At 40.6% G+C, this 16,155-nt stretch overlaps 4 non-coding genes across 4 annotated transcripts; 3 read left to right on the top strand and 1 right to left on the bottom strand.

Moving 5' to 3' along the window:
• Positions 1-4,293: 4,293 nt before the first annotated feature.
• On the bottom strand, positions 4,294-4,365 carry TRNAA-AGC (transfer RNA alanine (anticodon AGC)). The gene has a single exon. It is a non-coding gene; the product is annotated as a tRNA-Ala (tRNA).
• Positions 4,366-10,847: 6,482 nt separating this feature from the next.
• TRNAA-AGC (transfer RNA alanine (anticodon AGC)) lies at positions 10,848-10,919 on the top strand. Its single transcript has one exon. It is a non-coding gene; the product is annotated as a tRNA-Ala (tRNA).
• A 4,513-nt stretch (positions 10,920-15,432) lies between these two features.
• On the top strand, positions 15,433-15,505 carry TRNAF-GAA (transfer RNA phenylalanine (anticodon GAA)). The gene has a single exon. It is a non-coding gene; the product is annotated as a tRNA-Phe (tRNA).
• Positions 15,506-16,048: 543 nt separating this feature from the next.
• Positions 16,049-16,155, top strand: LOC123288483 (U6 spliceosomal RNA). The gene has a single exon (XR_006532182.1). It is a non-coding gene; the product is annotated as a U6 spliceosomal RNA (small nuclear RNA).

Genomic DNA, 16,155 nt, shown 5'->3' with positions numbered 1-16,155 from the left:
CAGTGAGGGATTCAATGGAAAGCCTTTCTGCTCTTCCGCATCCTGTCAGTCGACCCAGGCACAGCTCAAAAGACGAAGACAACTAAGGAAATATTCCCTGGGGTCCCTCATTTTTCTCCTCTTCTCGTTCTCTCGTCTCTCTTAGTCTCCGAAAACGCTGAGAACTGGAATCCAATCTGGCTGTAAATTTGCTAAAGAGCACAATGTACTTGAACATTACCAGACTAAGTATTCATCACCACATTCCCAACTTACAGGGAAGCAACGGTCACAACAATTAGGAAATTTAAAATGGCATATCGTATCAGCAGTTTCTTCACAAGAATTTTTGAAAAATGAAAATGAGGATGGAACCAGATACGTTTGTGATTGGTTCCTTTGTTAGCCACGCAAGGAAACCGTTTACTGGTGAGGTAATTAAATAGTGTTCACTTGTAGTATCCTAACAAATATGTGTAGAGAAAAGAAACTTGTTGAAGACTGTCTTTTGGTGAGAATAGTTGATGAGACAGTTGAGGACATTGGAACAACCATCAACAGTTAATTTAAAAAATAAGGCAGGTGATATGGCCTGGTTTTCCTTGACTCTTGATGAGTCCACAGATGTTACCAACATTATTCAGTTGTTTGTTAGAGGAGTCAATGCCAGTTGGGAGTGACTGAAGAAATAACCTACATGAGTAGTCTACATGGAAAAACTACTGGTGAGAATACTTTCTGAGAAGTTGAAAAAACAACCATTCATTACACCCTGAAGTGAAATCTGCTAAGATGTGTTATAACCGGGGGTGGTGAAATTACCAAAGGAGCAGAAAAATGCTTAGTTGAATACGTTTCAAAACTTGTGAAAAGTATAAGCTACAGTTATTTATTCTATCACTCATCGGCAGGCACTTTGTGGGAAATATTTGAATGTATCATATTGAACAAGAAATGTCAATAATGAATTTAGTTCACTCTGGTAGTCCCAAGCATTGTCACTTTTGCACATTTTATCACAAATAGTAGCTGAAGGTCCTGGCTTGTCCACCCACGTAGGGTTTGATGACTTAGCAGTGACAAGTTGTGGTTTTTGAGCTCAGGGCTGAGAGGAAAATTATTTTGAACGGGAAGAAATGCCCTCACCTCAAGTACTACTAGTAAACACTGAATGGCTTTGGAAATTAGCTTCTGTTTCAGATTGCATAAAGCCTTTTAATGAATTTAACCCAAATTACAAGGCAAAATGATGCTTATATAGAAAACATATAATATGTATGCATATATATGAAACGCACACTACAGTAAGGTCATTTCGATGACCGTTAATGTTGGTAGAGTCACAAGTAGCATCAAGCTGTTCCCTACGCTTCCCAGCTGTCGAAAAGATGCAAGATCTCCACTGCCACACAAATTTTCAGCAGATGCGTTTTTCTGAGCTCATAGCAGTGAGGAATTTTGGATCTTAATTGTTTTTTGGATCTTAATGCAAGTGCAAAAAAGATTTCCGTATTTCAAAATGCATTTAACTGTGCCATTGAGGAGCTTAAACCTAAGCTTCCATCAGAAGTGACTGATCTGCAATGTAATGACATGTTAAAAGGCAAATATCAAAAGAATAGTAGAACTCTACAAATGGCTTTCATGCAAAAATATGCTAAAAATCAGACACTCGTAGATTAATATCAGCACTTGGCCGTTCCTATATCTGTGAGAAGATATTTTCAAAGACGAAATGTTAAAACCCCATTACAGATCATTACAGAGCATTAGCAATCAATTTTGATGGTAGGAAACATGAAGTTTAAACTCTAATTAGGCAAACTGTTATCTTGAAAGATAATTCCATTCTTTTCCTTTTATTAGTCATAATAATTGTACTCAGTTATTGTTATTATGTTTTAAATTTCATTTAAAAAGTGGAAATTTTTCTCTCTTATTATGTAAATACCCATATAATATCCTTGATTTTGCCATTTGACCTGCAAAGTCTAAAATATTTACTACTTGGCCATTTACTGAAATAGTTTACCAACTCCTGCACTAGAGGACTATCCTCAGCCAGTCTTGGAGAAATGTTTTGGTGAGGAGAGCAGCAGCATCCTTTCTGCAAAGTCTCTGCAGTGGCCATTCTCTACAAGCCAAGAATGGCGGTGGCAGAGGCTACAGTAGACATTATTCTCCGAATTCAGTTGTGAGGATGGGATACCGGAGTGGCTGTGTGTGTCTATTTCAAGTAGGCATCTTGGATCTTGGAAATAACTATGGAGTGGATTCAGGGATCCAAATAGGCCTGCAGTAAGATAAACCTGACTCCAGATGATCACATGACCTCCATAAGCCACTGCTATGACTGATGGACCACAATAGCATTTCACGTTCATGTCAATTCAGAGTCATGTTCAACAGTGTCCAAGTCATCCGATTATGTCTCTTCCTCCAAAACACAGTTGCCTTGGTAAAGGGACTTTCTTTGGGGAAAACTAGAAAAAGCATATTTACGATATACATTTCTAGCTGTGTTCCAAGGTCCTTTCTCAAGTGGACCCAGTCTCTCTTCATTCAAGGAGATCTGGATTGGATTCCTGAGATGTGAGGTGTTAAGGTAGGAAAGGCCAGTTGGAAGCCATCGGACTTCTCTCTACCTGCCCAAATGGTAAACACAATGGAAACTGCCTTCCTGGAGGAATTCTAAAGATAAGTACTGTCAGCAAGGACTTGAAAATGTAGAGGGTGGTGATTCTTACCACATCTCTATTCAGCTTGCCTATTTGGCCTGTGCAGAAGACAGAATTATCAAGAAAAACATCAGTGCACCATGGTAAATTTAATCAAGACTCCAATTACACCTGCTGTTCCTGCCGTGATTTCTTTACTGAAGCAAATCATCATAGCCGCTCATACTTGCTGTGCAGCTATTGGTGTGGAAAGTATTGCATTCTTTATGCCTATAAAAACTGACCATTGTTAGGGGCTGAATCATGTCCCTCCAAAATGCATGTGTTGAAGTCCCAAACCCTAGTACCTCTGATGTGACTGTGTTTGAAAATAGGGCCCTTAAGGAGATAGTTAAGGTAAAATAAGGTCATACAGGTGGGCCCTAGTTCAATTTAACTCACTTCCTTATAGAAAGAGGAGATTAGGACACAGCCAACATGCAGACCGAGGAAGGACCATGTGAGGACACAGCAAGAAGGTGGCCATCTGCAAGCCCAGGAGAGAGGCCTCAGAAGAAACCCAATCTGCTGACATCTTCATCTGGGACTCTAGCCTGTGAGAAAATAAATTCCTGGCGTTTAAGCCATTCCATGTATGGTGTTTTGTAGTGGCAGCCCTGCAAAACTAACACAGTCATCAGGCATGGTTTGCATGTGGCTTGTAAGGCCAGCAAGATCCCTCCACTCTCACCTCAGGGTCATATAAATTTTCCAGCTTTCTGTAATAATCCAGTCTGCAGGGACATTGATCACTTCTCCATTTTGCAGGATAACACACTGGTCCCTTATGTTGATAGTATCGTGCTCACTGGGCCTGCTTTTGAGTCCTTGGTCTAAAAGCAGCAGCTGCTTTAGTCTCCTTTGAGATACATGCAAGCCATAGAGTGAGAAATACACCCCACAAAAGTTCAGGAGCCTGTCACCGTGGTAAAATTTTTGTGGAGCATGTTGAGATAGCCCTTCAAAGGCGAAGCACTAGTTGCTTCATTGGGCTCCTACCGCCAGAAAAGAAGTAGAATATCCAATGGGCCTCTTTGAATTTTGGAGGCAGCATAGAGTCATTTGGACCTAATACTCTGACTGACCTACCAAGTAGCCTGGAAAGTCACCAGTTTTTGGGTTTTTGTTAAAATGAGGTATAATTGACATCTAACATTATATTAGTTTCAGGTGTACAATATAATTATTGGATATTTATATATTGCAAAATGATCGCCACAATAAGTCTAGGTAACATTCTTCACCATATGTAATTACAAAGAGATGCCCTTTCAAGTCTAAGTGATTTTCCTGCTCTCAGAACTCGAATTTTTCCCACTACACAGTGTTTGTGGAGTTGAAGACTTTAGCCAACGTAGGAGTGATTGCTCAGAGTAGCTAGAAAGTGAATGGATACTGCAAATTTCAACAAGTCTGAGTGAAGATCACGAACTACCTTCCGAAATCACTAAGAAGTTTGCTAAGAGAATACTCTCAATACATAAGAGAGTCGGTAACGTCAACACCTATGAAAACCGAGGCCGTAGGCAGGTCTGGTTACCTTTAGCTCCGGGCTCAAGAGGCATCTGCTCTGCCAAGGCATAAAGAGCCTCCCAACTGGAGGTGCCGGGGATTGAACCCGGGGCCTCGTGCATGCTAAGCACGCGCTCTACCACTGAGCTACACCCCCTGCTCTCATCAAATAATGTCAGAACAGCTTTAATGGCAGCCCTCTATCCACCTGTGCGTTTTGAGGACCTGAAACTGGGAGCACAGGGATGCTTCGTATACAGTTATTACGGAAATTCCCAGATTGAATTCCCATTCGCGGCTACATCCAGAGAAAGGCAACTGAATGCTAGACAGAAAGGCACTGTTCCTAGGATCTGTGCCTGTTTGTCAATCTACCCCGAAGTTGGAGCTCCTCAAAACTTGAATACAGGAAGGCAACGAAGAGCCCTCTCCTAGCTCTGTCTGCGCAAAGAGCCTGAATCAATGACACTCTAGGAACCATGAGGAGAGCTAGTTTCATATTTTAGTTTGTCGGTACAGATCCCCAGTAGAAGGAACCACGATGGCTGAAGAATTTGCTGTCACCGGGAGGGCTGGGGCAGGGGAAGTAAAGACGAGCCTAGAACATCTTTCTGTGCCAGAAGGTAAGAAAGTGCTCAAACAGTAAGAGTATGCTCAAACGGACAGCGGATCTACGAGACAAATCTTGGAAACATCCAGCATTAAAATGAATAATGAGCAATAAAGGGCTATAGTCTAATGGATAAAATAAGAATACTTGAGTTCATACTGATAAGAAAGAAAAAGAAAAAGATGAAGGAACGAAAGAAGAAGAAAAAGAAAGAAAGGAGAGAAAGTTTTCCTTCTGGCAGTATGCCAATTAATAAGTGTGGAAAGAATGATAGAGTCATCATTTTCCACTGTCCTGCAATGATTGACTCAGGCAAAATTCATCAGTCAGTGCCAAAGCTATGGGTGAAGGTTTGATAGGGGACAAGATCTTTGTGTAGTCTCAAACTGTGTCCTCGACTTATTTCTTATGAGTGATAACTTGGCCATGAAGAAGCTCAGCAGACAAAACCTTATCTCACATGATCAAAGAAACATCACCATAATGGCATAGTAGAAAAGAATAGGAACAGAGTATTTCCTCACTATTTTTCTACTGGTTTTACTTCCTTTACCTAATCCTCACAGTGACTACAATAAAAAATTTGGTCCAAAATTCAAAGAGAGATGATAATTGGTACCAACCCTCTCTAGGTGGTGGGGTGGATGGACATCGGTGGATAAAACAATGGCTTTTGATGAGCTAGAGTGCTGCCAAGAATGACACATGAAAAAATAAAATAAGCTTGCATTGTCAATTAGATATCCTACATATACTCAAATATTTCTTACTATCCAATTGTTTTATATTTCCTCACTTATCTCATTTCCTCCTTCTTCCTCTTCTTCTTCTTCTTCTTCTTCTTCTTCTCCTCCTCCTCCTCCTCCTCCTCCTTCTTCTTCTTCTTCTTCTTTTGAGGCAGACTAGCCCTGAGCTAACAGCTGCTGCCAATTGTCCTCTTTTTCTGAGGAAGACTAGCCCTGAGCTAACATCCGTGCCCATCTCCCTCTACTTTACATGTGGGATGCCTGCCACAGCATGGCTTGACAAGCGGTGTGTATGTCTGCACCCAGGATTCCAATGGAGAACCCGGGCCTCCCAAGTGGAACACGTGAACTTAACCGCTGGGTCGGCACCCCATTCTCCTTTTTAAATATATAAATATAATGTTTTCTGAAAACTTCAGTTATTATCAAATGGAGGATGCCCTATAGAGAAGCAGCAAAATGTTTTCATGTAAAAATGGATATTATCAGCTGCAAAGAAAAAAGGGAATATTTTACAAGTGGCCTGGAACCTGCACATTTTAATAAAAGAACAATCACTTCTTCTGCTTTTTTTTTTTTGTCAATATGATTACTGTACTTTGCATTATCCAGGCTCTTCTCAATATTTCTTGTTCACTTATTGACTTGTTAGGGATTTTCAAAGTTATTATGGCTTCAAAGACATCAACATGAGCACACATCTTTTCTACTGAATTAGAAAGAGGAAAGGAAGTTCTGTCTGCCAACTTCACTCTTCCCTCTTCTCTGCCACTGGCAGCCTCTTCATATTCTGGTCTCTAGAAAGAAAATTCAGTTTCTTTACCCAATGGCTGCATTCTTAGATCTTGTTCCAAATGTCTTTGATTCCAAATGTTACCAGCAAGGAGTATGAAAGGAAAATGATGCAAAACCTCCACTAACTTCTTTAAAACTTTTTATTTTTCCTTCATCTCCCCAACGCTCCCCAGTACATAGTTGTGCATTTTAGTTGTGGGTCCTTCTAGTTGTGGCATGTGGGATGCCGTCTCAGCATGGCCTGATGAGCGGTGCCATGTCCAGGCCAAGGATCAGAAGAAGCAGAGCACCTGAACTTAACCACTCAACCTGGGGGCTCGCCCCCCTCCACTAACCTCTAATATGAGTTGGAAAGTTTGCATTTTTGTCTCTGCTTTTCAAGAGTCTTAATAAAATAAAACCAACCTGAGATTCTACCCATATCACAAATCCTGAGGATGACTGGGGACACAATGCTGCCTTTCCTTTACCAACCTCTTTCCAAATCTTCAGCAAACATTATACAAGACTTTACTGAATTCTAGGCCTTGAACCAGATGATGAGACTCCAAAGTTCCTAGTGGACATCTAGAATTATTGACTGAAGAAATGGATGAGAATTGAGAATTGCATAACATTAAGAAATCATGTAGGACCACCTCTTTCCCTGTAAGTGATAATCACATTTTCAAAGACAAATGAATTTGAAAGTCACTCTTCTCAACTTTTGACTTCAGGATTCCTGTCTCTAAAGGAGAAATCTGGAGCAGTTGCTCTAGAGGAAATCTGCCTGGTTTTGAAACTTACCCTGCTACATGTTGACTGTGACCTGTGTGACTTGTTAATTACTTCATTTCTTAGGGAGTCTGTCTATCAGGGAAGTGATATACTCATTTAATGTAATCCATTGTTATTACTATTATCCACTTGTTACCTCCAGCTACATTATACAGTCAGTTTCATATTGACCACAGTCAGAATTCAACCTGGGGTTCTGTGAGCTGGATTTCAGCTTGTCCTTGGGAAGCCCACTTAGTTTCAATGCCTTCAAAATTCAAACTTTCCTAGACCTGGCAATAAATGATCCTCATCATCTGTCACTCACCCAAAAAAGGCATCATCATTCAGTCCAAGCACATTTATTCCTGGATTTGGGAAAAGTTTGAAACCAATAAATTTAAGGGTAGGAAACAAAAAAGTGGAAAGACCCATCCCCAATTCTTCTGGTTTTTTGGGGGCAAGCAATGTTCATCCTCTACAGTGAAGAACATGGGATTTTCAGGTAATTTCAATTAAAGGAAACATCATCCTACTGAAAACATGGGCCACAGTTTCTTCCCTCAGCTTTTCCTCCAGCATATTCCAGAAGGCTGAGAAGCAAGTGATCAGTGCCTGGTGTATGCTGGGGAAGAAGTTGCTGCCTGTTCAAATAATGGAGCCGTGACCAGAAATCAAGAGAGACAACTATAATGACCTTATTTCAAGAATGTTATGGTTTCTTATGTCTTCTAGCCCACTAATCTTTTAGGCAACATTGATGTTCCCAAAATGGCCATAGACTTTTCTATGAATGAACTCACAATGAACTTACAAAGTCTCACTCTGGCCAAAATACATGAGATTTTAGAACTTTAATTCAACAAGTGCCTGACTAATCTGTTTTAGCCACTGGGCTCTCAATTCAAACCTAAATTTGGAAGTCCCCAAGTTCTATGACAGTCACCATAACTTTTCTTCCCACACTCAGAGAAAAAGTTGGTGATCCTTTGATGCTGGCCACCTCCTCATTCATACCTAGGAATTCAATCAATCCTCTGTTCTAGGATCAAGTTATTTAAACTTCTAATTTATCAATGAATTGTAAACTAAAAATCCTACCAGCATTTTCCAGTTTACTGGTCATATCTTTTCCTTCCCTAATTACTTGCTACATTGCTTTTAAATTTGTAGTTTCTTTCTTAATATTGTAAGGAACCTCCCCTATATTGACTAGTAGAACAGAATAGAAAGTTGCTAGTCAATATATGTCACTCTGGTTTCCAGCTCTTCATTTTCCTGTTTAGCCAAGAACTGCAAGTGAGAGGAGCAAATGTGTGGACAACTTCTCCAGAAGAAAGCTTGGTTTTCCTAGGATCTGTTAGAATTAAGTAGGGGAAACGAAAAACACTGCCAGGGTCTGAAAAGCGACTCAAATCCTGGACCATCAAATCAAAAGTTTAATTTTCTAACTAACTATCCGGGATTAAAGACATTTTGATCATGAAAATCTCTTCAATTCAAAAATATTTAGTTGCTGCCTAACCTATATTTTTCATCCTTTCCTTTGCCTTACAAGACCAATGTGCTAACAAATAGACACTCCCAGCCAAAACTTAAGTACCTAAGCTCAAAACTGCCAGCAGATTCTATTTCTCATTGAAACAGGTCCCACTATAGCTACAATAGGGTCAAGAAAATGTGGCTACCTGCTGTTCTCTTCAAAGCCACCGAGACCAGTGGCTACTTTGTCAAAAACAAAAACTCAACTACACACATGCCTTCCAATGTGGTCAGTTTGTCTGTCCTTCAAAGGAAAGAGCAGTGAGGCACTCTCCAAACCATGACAGGCTTAGAAAAGACAAGCCAAGTCTTAGGTGGGACAAACACTTTCAGGTTGCTTCACTTAGGGGACCTTCTCGCTTCCTGCATACCTAAAGGAAGAGTCAAAGAGATAGCACCCCTCAAAATTCTATGCCAATCCCAAGGATTCTTCATCTTCCCTACTCTGCATTTGGAGTCGGATATCAGAAATTAATTCTCATTTCCCCATCAAGGTCTAAACTCCCAGAGGTGGCACACACAGTACTCTTGTTTGAATCACTGTATATTACCTTTTGTGTCATTCTGGCAGCCTTTTGGTACAAGAGGAAGGAAATTTTAAAAGGAAGAATTTTTTGAACTTTTTTTGGAGATAATTTCAAACTTAAAGCCAGTTGCAAAAACTATCTTACACACCCAGGTTAATCTATTGTAAACATCTTGCAACATTTGCTAGTTCTCCTTCTCTCTCTTTACATACACACATGGGTTATTTTTTTTTCCTGAAAGATTTGAGCATGGTTGGCAAACATATCCCTCTGCCCCAACATTTTTCAGTGTATTTTTTAAAGTCTCTCCCTTATGTAAGCATAATAAAATTGTCAAAATAGGGGATTTAATATTGATACAACACTACTATCCAATATACCATCCATACTCAAACGTTGCTAATTGTTCAAATAATGTCTGGGATTACATTTTTTCCCCAGATCTGGGACCACTCCAGAAGGACACATTTTATGTAACTATCTTGTCTCTTTAGTCTTTTTAATTTGAGATAGTTTCTCAACCTTTCTTTATCTTTCATGACATTGACGATTTTTGAAGAGTGTGTGACAGTTGATATGTATGATGGTTTTCAATTTTGGTTTGACTGATGTTTCTTCCTGATTCCATTCAGATGATGATGCATTTTTAGCCAGAACACCACAGGAGTGATACCGTTTACTTCACAGTTTATCTCATCAAGAGGTGCATGGTGTCAGTATCACCATTGTGGTGACGTAAATTTGATGATTTGGGTAAGGTATTGTCTGCTGAGTTTCTTCATGGCCAAGTTATCATTTTCATAAGAAATACACTGAGGACACACTTTGAGACTACACAAAGATCTTGTCACCCATCAAACTTGCCCCCATAGCTTTGGCACTGACTGATGAATTATACCTGAGTCAATCACTGCATGACAGTGGAAAATGATGACTCTATCATTCTTACCACACTTATTAATTGGCATACTGCCAGAAGGAAAACTTTCTCTCCTTTCTTTCTTTTTCTTCTTCTTTCGTTCCTTCATCTTTTTCTTTTTCTTTCTTATCAGTATGAACTCAAGTATTCTTATTTTATCCATTAGACTATAGCCCTTTATTGCTCATTATTCATTTTAATGCTGGATGTTTCCAAGATTTGTCTCGTAGATCCGCTGTCCGTTTGAGCATACTCTTACTGTTTGAGCACTTTCTTACCTTCTGGCACAGAAAGATGTTCTAGGCTCGTCTTTACTTTCTCTGCCCCAGCCCTCCCGGTGACAGCAAATTCTTCAGCCATCGTGGTTCCTTCTACTGGGGATCTGTGCCGACAAACTAAAATATGAGACTAGCTCTCCTCATGATTCCTAGGGTGTCATTGATTCAGGCTCTTTGCGCAGACAGAGCTAGGAGAGGGCTCTTCGTTGCCTTCCTGTATTCAAGTTTTGAGGAGCTCCAACTTCGGGGTAGGTTGACAAACAGGCACAGATCCTAGGAACAGTGCCTTTCTGTCTAGCATTCAGTTGCCTTTCTCTGGATGTAGCCGCGAATGGGAATTCAATCTGGGAATTTCCGTAATAACTGTATATGAAGGATCCTTGTGCTCCCAGTTTCAGGTCCTCAAAACGCACAGGCGGATAGAGGGCTGCCGTTAAAGATGTTCTGACATTATGTGATGAGAGCAGGGGGTGTAGCTCAGTGGTAGAGCGCGTGCTTAGCATGCACGAGGCCCCGGGTTCAATCCCCGGCACCTCCAGTTGGGGAGCTACTTATGCCGTCACCGAGCAGGTGCCTCTTGTGCCTGGAGCTAAAAGATCCTGGTTACCTGCCTACGGCCTCAGTTTTCATAGGTGTACGACGTTCCCAACTCTCTTATGTATTGACAGTCTTCTCTTGGCAAACTTCTTAGTGATTTTGGAGTAGAAGGAGGTAATTCGTGATCTTTACTCAGACTTAGTTGTTGACATTTTCAGTATCCATCCACTTTCTAGCTAGTCTGAGCAATCACTCCTACGTTGGCTAAAGTCTTCAACTCCACAAACACTGTGTAGTGGGAAAAATCAGAGTTCTGAGAGCAGGAAAATCACTTAGACTTGAAAGGGCATCTCTTTGTAATTATATATGGTGATGAATGTTAACTAGACTTATTGTGGTGATCATTTTGCAATATACAAATGTACAATGATTACGTCATACACCTGAAACTAATATAATGTTAGATGTCAATTATACCTCATTTAAAAAAAAAAACGAAAACTGGTGACTTTCCAGGCTACTTGGTAGGTCAGTCAGAGTATTAGGTCCAAATGATTCTAAATTGCCTCCAAAATTCAAAGAGGCCCATTGGACATTCCACTTCTTTTCTAGTGGTAAGAACCCAATGAAGCAACTAGTGCTTCACCTTTGAAGGGCTATCTCAACATGCTCCACAAAAATTTTACCACGGTGACAGGCTCCTGAACTTTTGTGGGGTGTATTTCTCACTCTATGCCTTGCATGTATCTCAAAGGAGTCTAAAGCAGCTGCTGCTTTTAGACCAAGGACTCAAAAGCAGGCCCAGTGAGCACAATACTATCAACATAAGGGACCAGTGTGTTATCCTGCAAAATGGAGAAGTGATCAATGTCCCTGCAGACTGGATTATTACAGAAAGCTGGAAAATTTATATGACCCTGAGGTGAGAGTGGAGGGATCTTGTTGGCCTTCCCAGCCACAGGCATACCATGCCTGATGGCTATATTGGTTTTCTAGGGCTGCCACAACAAAACACCACACAGAGAATGGCTTAAACGCCAGAAATTTATTTTCTCACAGGCTAGAGTCCCAGATGAAGATGTCAGCAGATTGGGTTTCTTCTGAGGCCTCTCTCCTGGGCTTGCAGATGGCCACCTTCTTGCTGTGTCCTCACATGTTCCTTCCTCGGTCTGCATGTTGGCTGCGTCCTGATCTCCTCTTTTTATAGAGACGTGAGTTAAATTGAACTAGGGCCCACCTGTATGACCTTATTTTACCTTAATTATCTCTTTAAAGGCCCTATCTTCAAACACAGTCACATCAGAGGTACTAGGGTTTGGGACTTCAACACACGCATTTTGGAGGGACACAATTCAGCCCATAAGAGCGGTCAGTTTTTATAGGCATAAAGAATGCAATACTTTCCACACCAATAGCTGCGCAGCAAGTACGAGCGGCTATGATGATTTGCTTCAGTAAAGAAATCACGGCAGGAACAGCAGGTGTAATTGGAGTCTCGATTAAATTCACAATAGTGCACTGCCATTTTCCTTGATAATTCTGTCTTCTGCACAGGCCAAATAGGCAAGCTGAATAGAGATGTGTAAGAATCACCACCCCCTACATTTTCAAGTCCTTGCTGACGGTACTTCCCTTTGGAATTCCTCTAGGAAGGCAGTTTCCTTTGTGTGTGTTATTTGGGCAGGTAGAGAGAAGTCCGATGGCTTCCAACTGGCCTTTCCTACCTTAACACCTCACATGTCAGGAATCCAATCCAGATCTCCTTGAATGAAGAGAGACTGGGTCCACTTGAGAAAGGACCTTGGTACACAGCTAAAAATGTATATGGTAAATATATTTTTTCTAGTTTTCCCTAAAGAAAGTCCCTTTACCAAGGCAACTGTGTTTTGGAGGAAGAGACATAATCGGACAACTTGGACTCTATTGAACATGCCTCTGAATTGACATGAACGTGAAATGCTATTGTGGTCCATCAGTCATAGCAGTGGCTTATGGAGGTCATGTGATCATCTGGAGTCAGGTTTATCTTACTGCAGGCCTATTTGGATCCCTGAATCCACTCCATAGTTATTTCCAAGATCCAAGATGCCTACTTGAAATAGACACACACAGCCACTCCGGTATCCCATCCTCACAACTGAATTCGGAGAATAATGTCTACTGTAGCCTCTGCCACCACCATTCTTGGCTTGTAGAGAATGGCCACTGCAGAGACTTTGCAGAAAGGATGCTGCTGCTCTCCTCACCAACACATTTCTCCAAGACTGGCTGAAGATAATCCTCTAGTGCAGGAGTTGGTAAACTATTTCAGTAAATGGCCAAGTAGTAAATATTTTAGACTTTGCAGGTCAAATGGCAAAATCAAGGATATTATATGGGTATTTACATATCAAGAGAGAAAAATTTCCGCTTTTTAAATGAAGTTTAAAACATAATAACAATAACTGAGTACAATTATTATGACTAATAAAAGGAAACGAATGGAATTATCTTTCAAGATAACAGTTTGCCTAATTAGAGTTCAAAGTTCATGTTTCCTACCATCAAAATTGATTGCTAATGCTCTGTAATGATCTGTAATGAGACTTTAACATTTCGTCTTTGAAAATATCTTCTCACAGATATAGGAACGGCCAAGTGCTGATATTAATCTACGAGTGTCTGATTTTTAGCATATTTTTGCATGAAAGCCATTTGTAGAGTTCTACTATTCTTTTGATATTTGCCTTTTAACATGTCATTACATTGCAGATCAGTCACTTCTGATGGAAGGTTAGGTTTAAGCTCCTAGATGGCACAGTTAAATGGATTTTGAAATACGGAAATCTCTTTTGCACTTGCATTAAGATCCAAAAAACAATTAAGATCCAAAAAAAAAACCTCACTGCTATGAGCTCAGAAACATGTATCTGCTGAAAATTTGTGTGGTAGTGGAGATCTTGCATCTTTTCGACAGTTGGGAAATGTGTGGAACAGCTTGATGCTACTTGTGACTCTACCAACATTAACTGTCATCGAAATGACCTTACTGAAGTGTACGTTTCATATACATACATATCATATGTTTTCTATATGAGCATCATTTTGCTTTTAATTTGGGTTAAACTCATTAAAAGGCTTTATGCAATCTGAAACAGAAGCTAATTTCCAAAGCCATTCAGTGTTTACTAGTAGTACTTGAGGTGAGGGCATTTCTTCCCGTTCAAAATAATTTTCCTCTCAGCCCTGAGTTGAAAAACCACAACTTGTCACTGCTAAGTCATCGAACCCTACGTGGGTGGACAAGCCAGGACCTTCAGCTACTATTTGTGATAAAATGTGCAAAAGTGACAATGCTTGGGACTACCAGAGCAAACTAAATTCATTGTTGACATTTCTTGTTCAATATGATACATTCAAACATTTCCCACAAAGTACCTGCTGATGAGTGATACAATAAATAACCATAGCTTACATTTTTCACAAGTTTTGAAACGTGTTCAACAAGCCTTTTTCTGTTCCTTTCGTAGTTTTACCACCCCCAGTTATAACACATCTTAGCAGATTTCACTTCAGGGTGTAGTGAATGGTTGTTTTTTCAACTTCTCAGAAAGTATTCTCACCAGTAGTTTTTCCATGTAGACTACTCATGTAGGTTATTTCTTCAGTCACTCCCAACTGGCATTGACTCCTCTAACAAACAACTGAATAATGTTGGTAACATCTGTGGACTCATCAAGAGTCAAGGAAAACCAGGCCATATCACCTGCCTTATTTTTTAAATTAACTGTTGATGGTTGTTCCAATGTCCTCAACTCTCTCATCAGCTATTCTCACCAAAAGACAGTCTTCAACAAGTTTCTTTTCTCCACACATATTTCTTAGGCTACTACAAGTGAACACTATTTAATTACCTAACCATGGTAAATGGTTTCCTTGCGTGGCTAACAAAGGAACCAATCACAAACGTACCTGGTTCCATCCTCATTTTCATTTTTCAAAAATTCTTGTGAAGAAACTGCTGATACGATATGCCATTTTAAATTTCCTAATTGTTGTGACAGTTGCTTTCCTGTAAGTTGGGAATGTGGTGATGAATATTTAGTCTGGTAATGTTCAAGTACATTGTGCTCTTTAGCAAATTTACAGCCAGATTGGATTCCGGTTCTCCGTGTTTTCGGAGATTAAGAGAGACGAGAGAACCAGGAGAGGAGAAAAATGAGGGACCCCAGGGAATATTTCCTTAGTTGTCTTTGTCTTTGGAGCTGTGTAGGGATCCACTGACAGGATGCAGAAGAGCAGAAAGGCTTTCCATTGAATCCCTCACTGTCAGCTCTCTTCGAAATCTCCCTCCACCTATCCATGACCCGCTGCCAGGAATTGGATCCAACTGGCATGGGTGGAAGACAATAGGCTTCGTGGATTTCTGGATAGGCAACACTGTTGGCCAGCTATGCTTAAAGAACGTCCGACCTAAAAGCGAAAGTTGAAACCAATCAAGCACCGAAAAAGGGAAGAAACGCTTGTTGTAGCCAGCCGAAATAGTTCAGTTGGGAGAGCGTTAGACTGAAGATCTAAAGGTCCCTGGTTCAATCCCGGGTTTCGGCACAAAGAGGACTCAGTTTTAGTCAACGTCAAAGGTGAATTGCTTCCCTGTGAGTCAGGAAATGTTGTGAGTGGTTTTCGCTCTGATGACGTTCTCATACGCTCTATGTCCTTCTCAAGCTAAAGTGTAATTGCGCAACAAGCGCAACGCTGTGCCGTGATTCCATGATACAGGAGTTGACCATCAAAGCGCACTTTTCTCTTATTGTTTTCACAGGATCTGTAAGCAGTGGCAATAAAAAGATAAGAATAAGATTGGGTCCAGAGATGCACATGGCACTGAAAAAGTTGTGGGCCCATTACTGAGTCGCTGCGAGTTGTGGCGCGCACAGCAGCGGTGGGAAGGGAAAGGAGCGCGCAGGTCGTCTCTGTCGCACCTACACTCCGTTGCAGCCCGAAAGCAGCCACACACAATGCATAAAAAAAGCGGCTGTGTTCAAGTAAAACTTTGCCCATGGACAGTGAAATTTGAATTTTATGTAAAATTCGTGTGTCACGTAATACTATTCTTCGTTTTATTTTCTCAACCGTTTAAAATTAAAAATGCTGCTCGTTTCGCAGCACATATACTAAAATCGGAAAGATACAGAGGAGATTAGCAGGGTCCCTGCTGCAAGGATGACACGCAAATTCATGACACGTTGCTTTTCTTT

Source organism: Equus asinus, chromosome 8 (genome assembly GCF_041296235.1).
Source record: "Equus asinus isolate D_3611 breed Donkey chromosome 8, EquAss-T2T_v2, whole genome shotgun sequence".
Taxonomy (NCBI): domain Eukaryota; kingdom Metazoa; phylum Chordata; class Mammalia; order Perissodactyla; family Equidae; genus Equus; species Equus asinus.
Note: the sequence above shows the minus strand (reverse complement) of the source record. Positions and strands in the feature narration are given on the sequence as shown.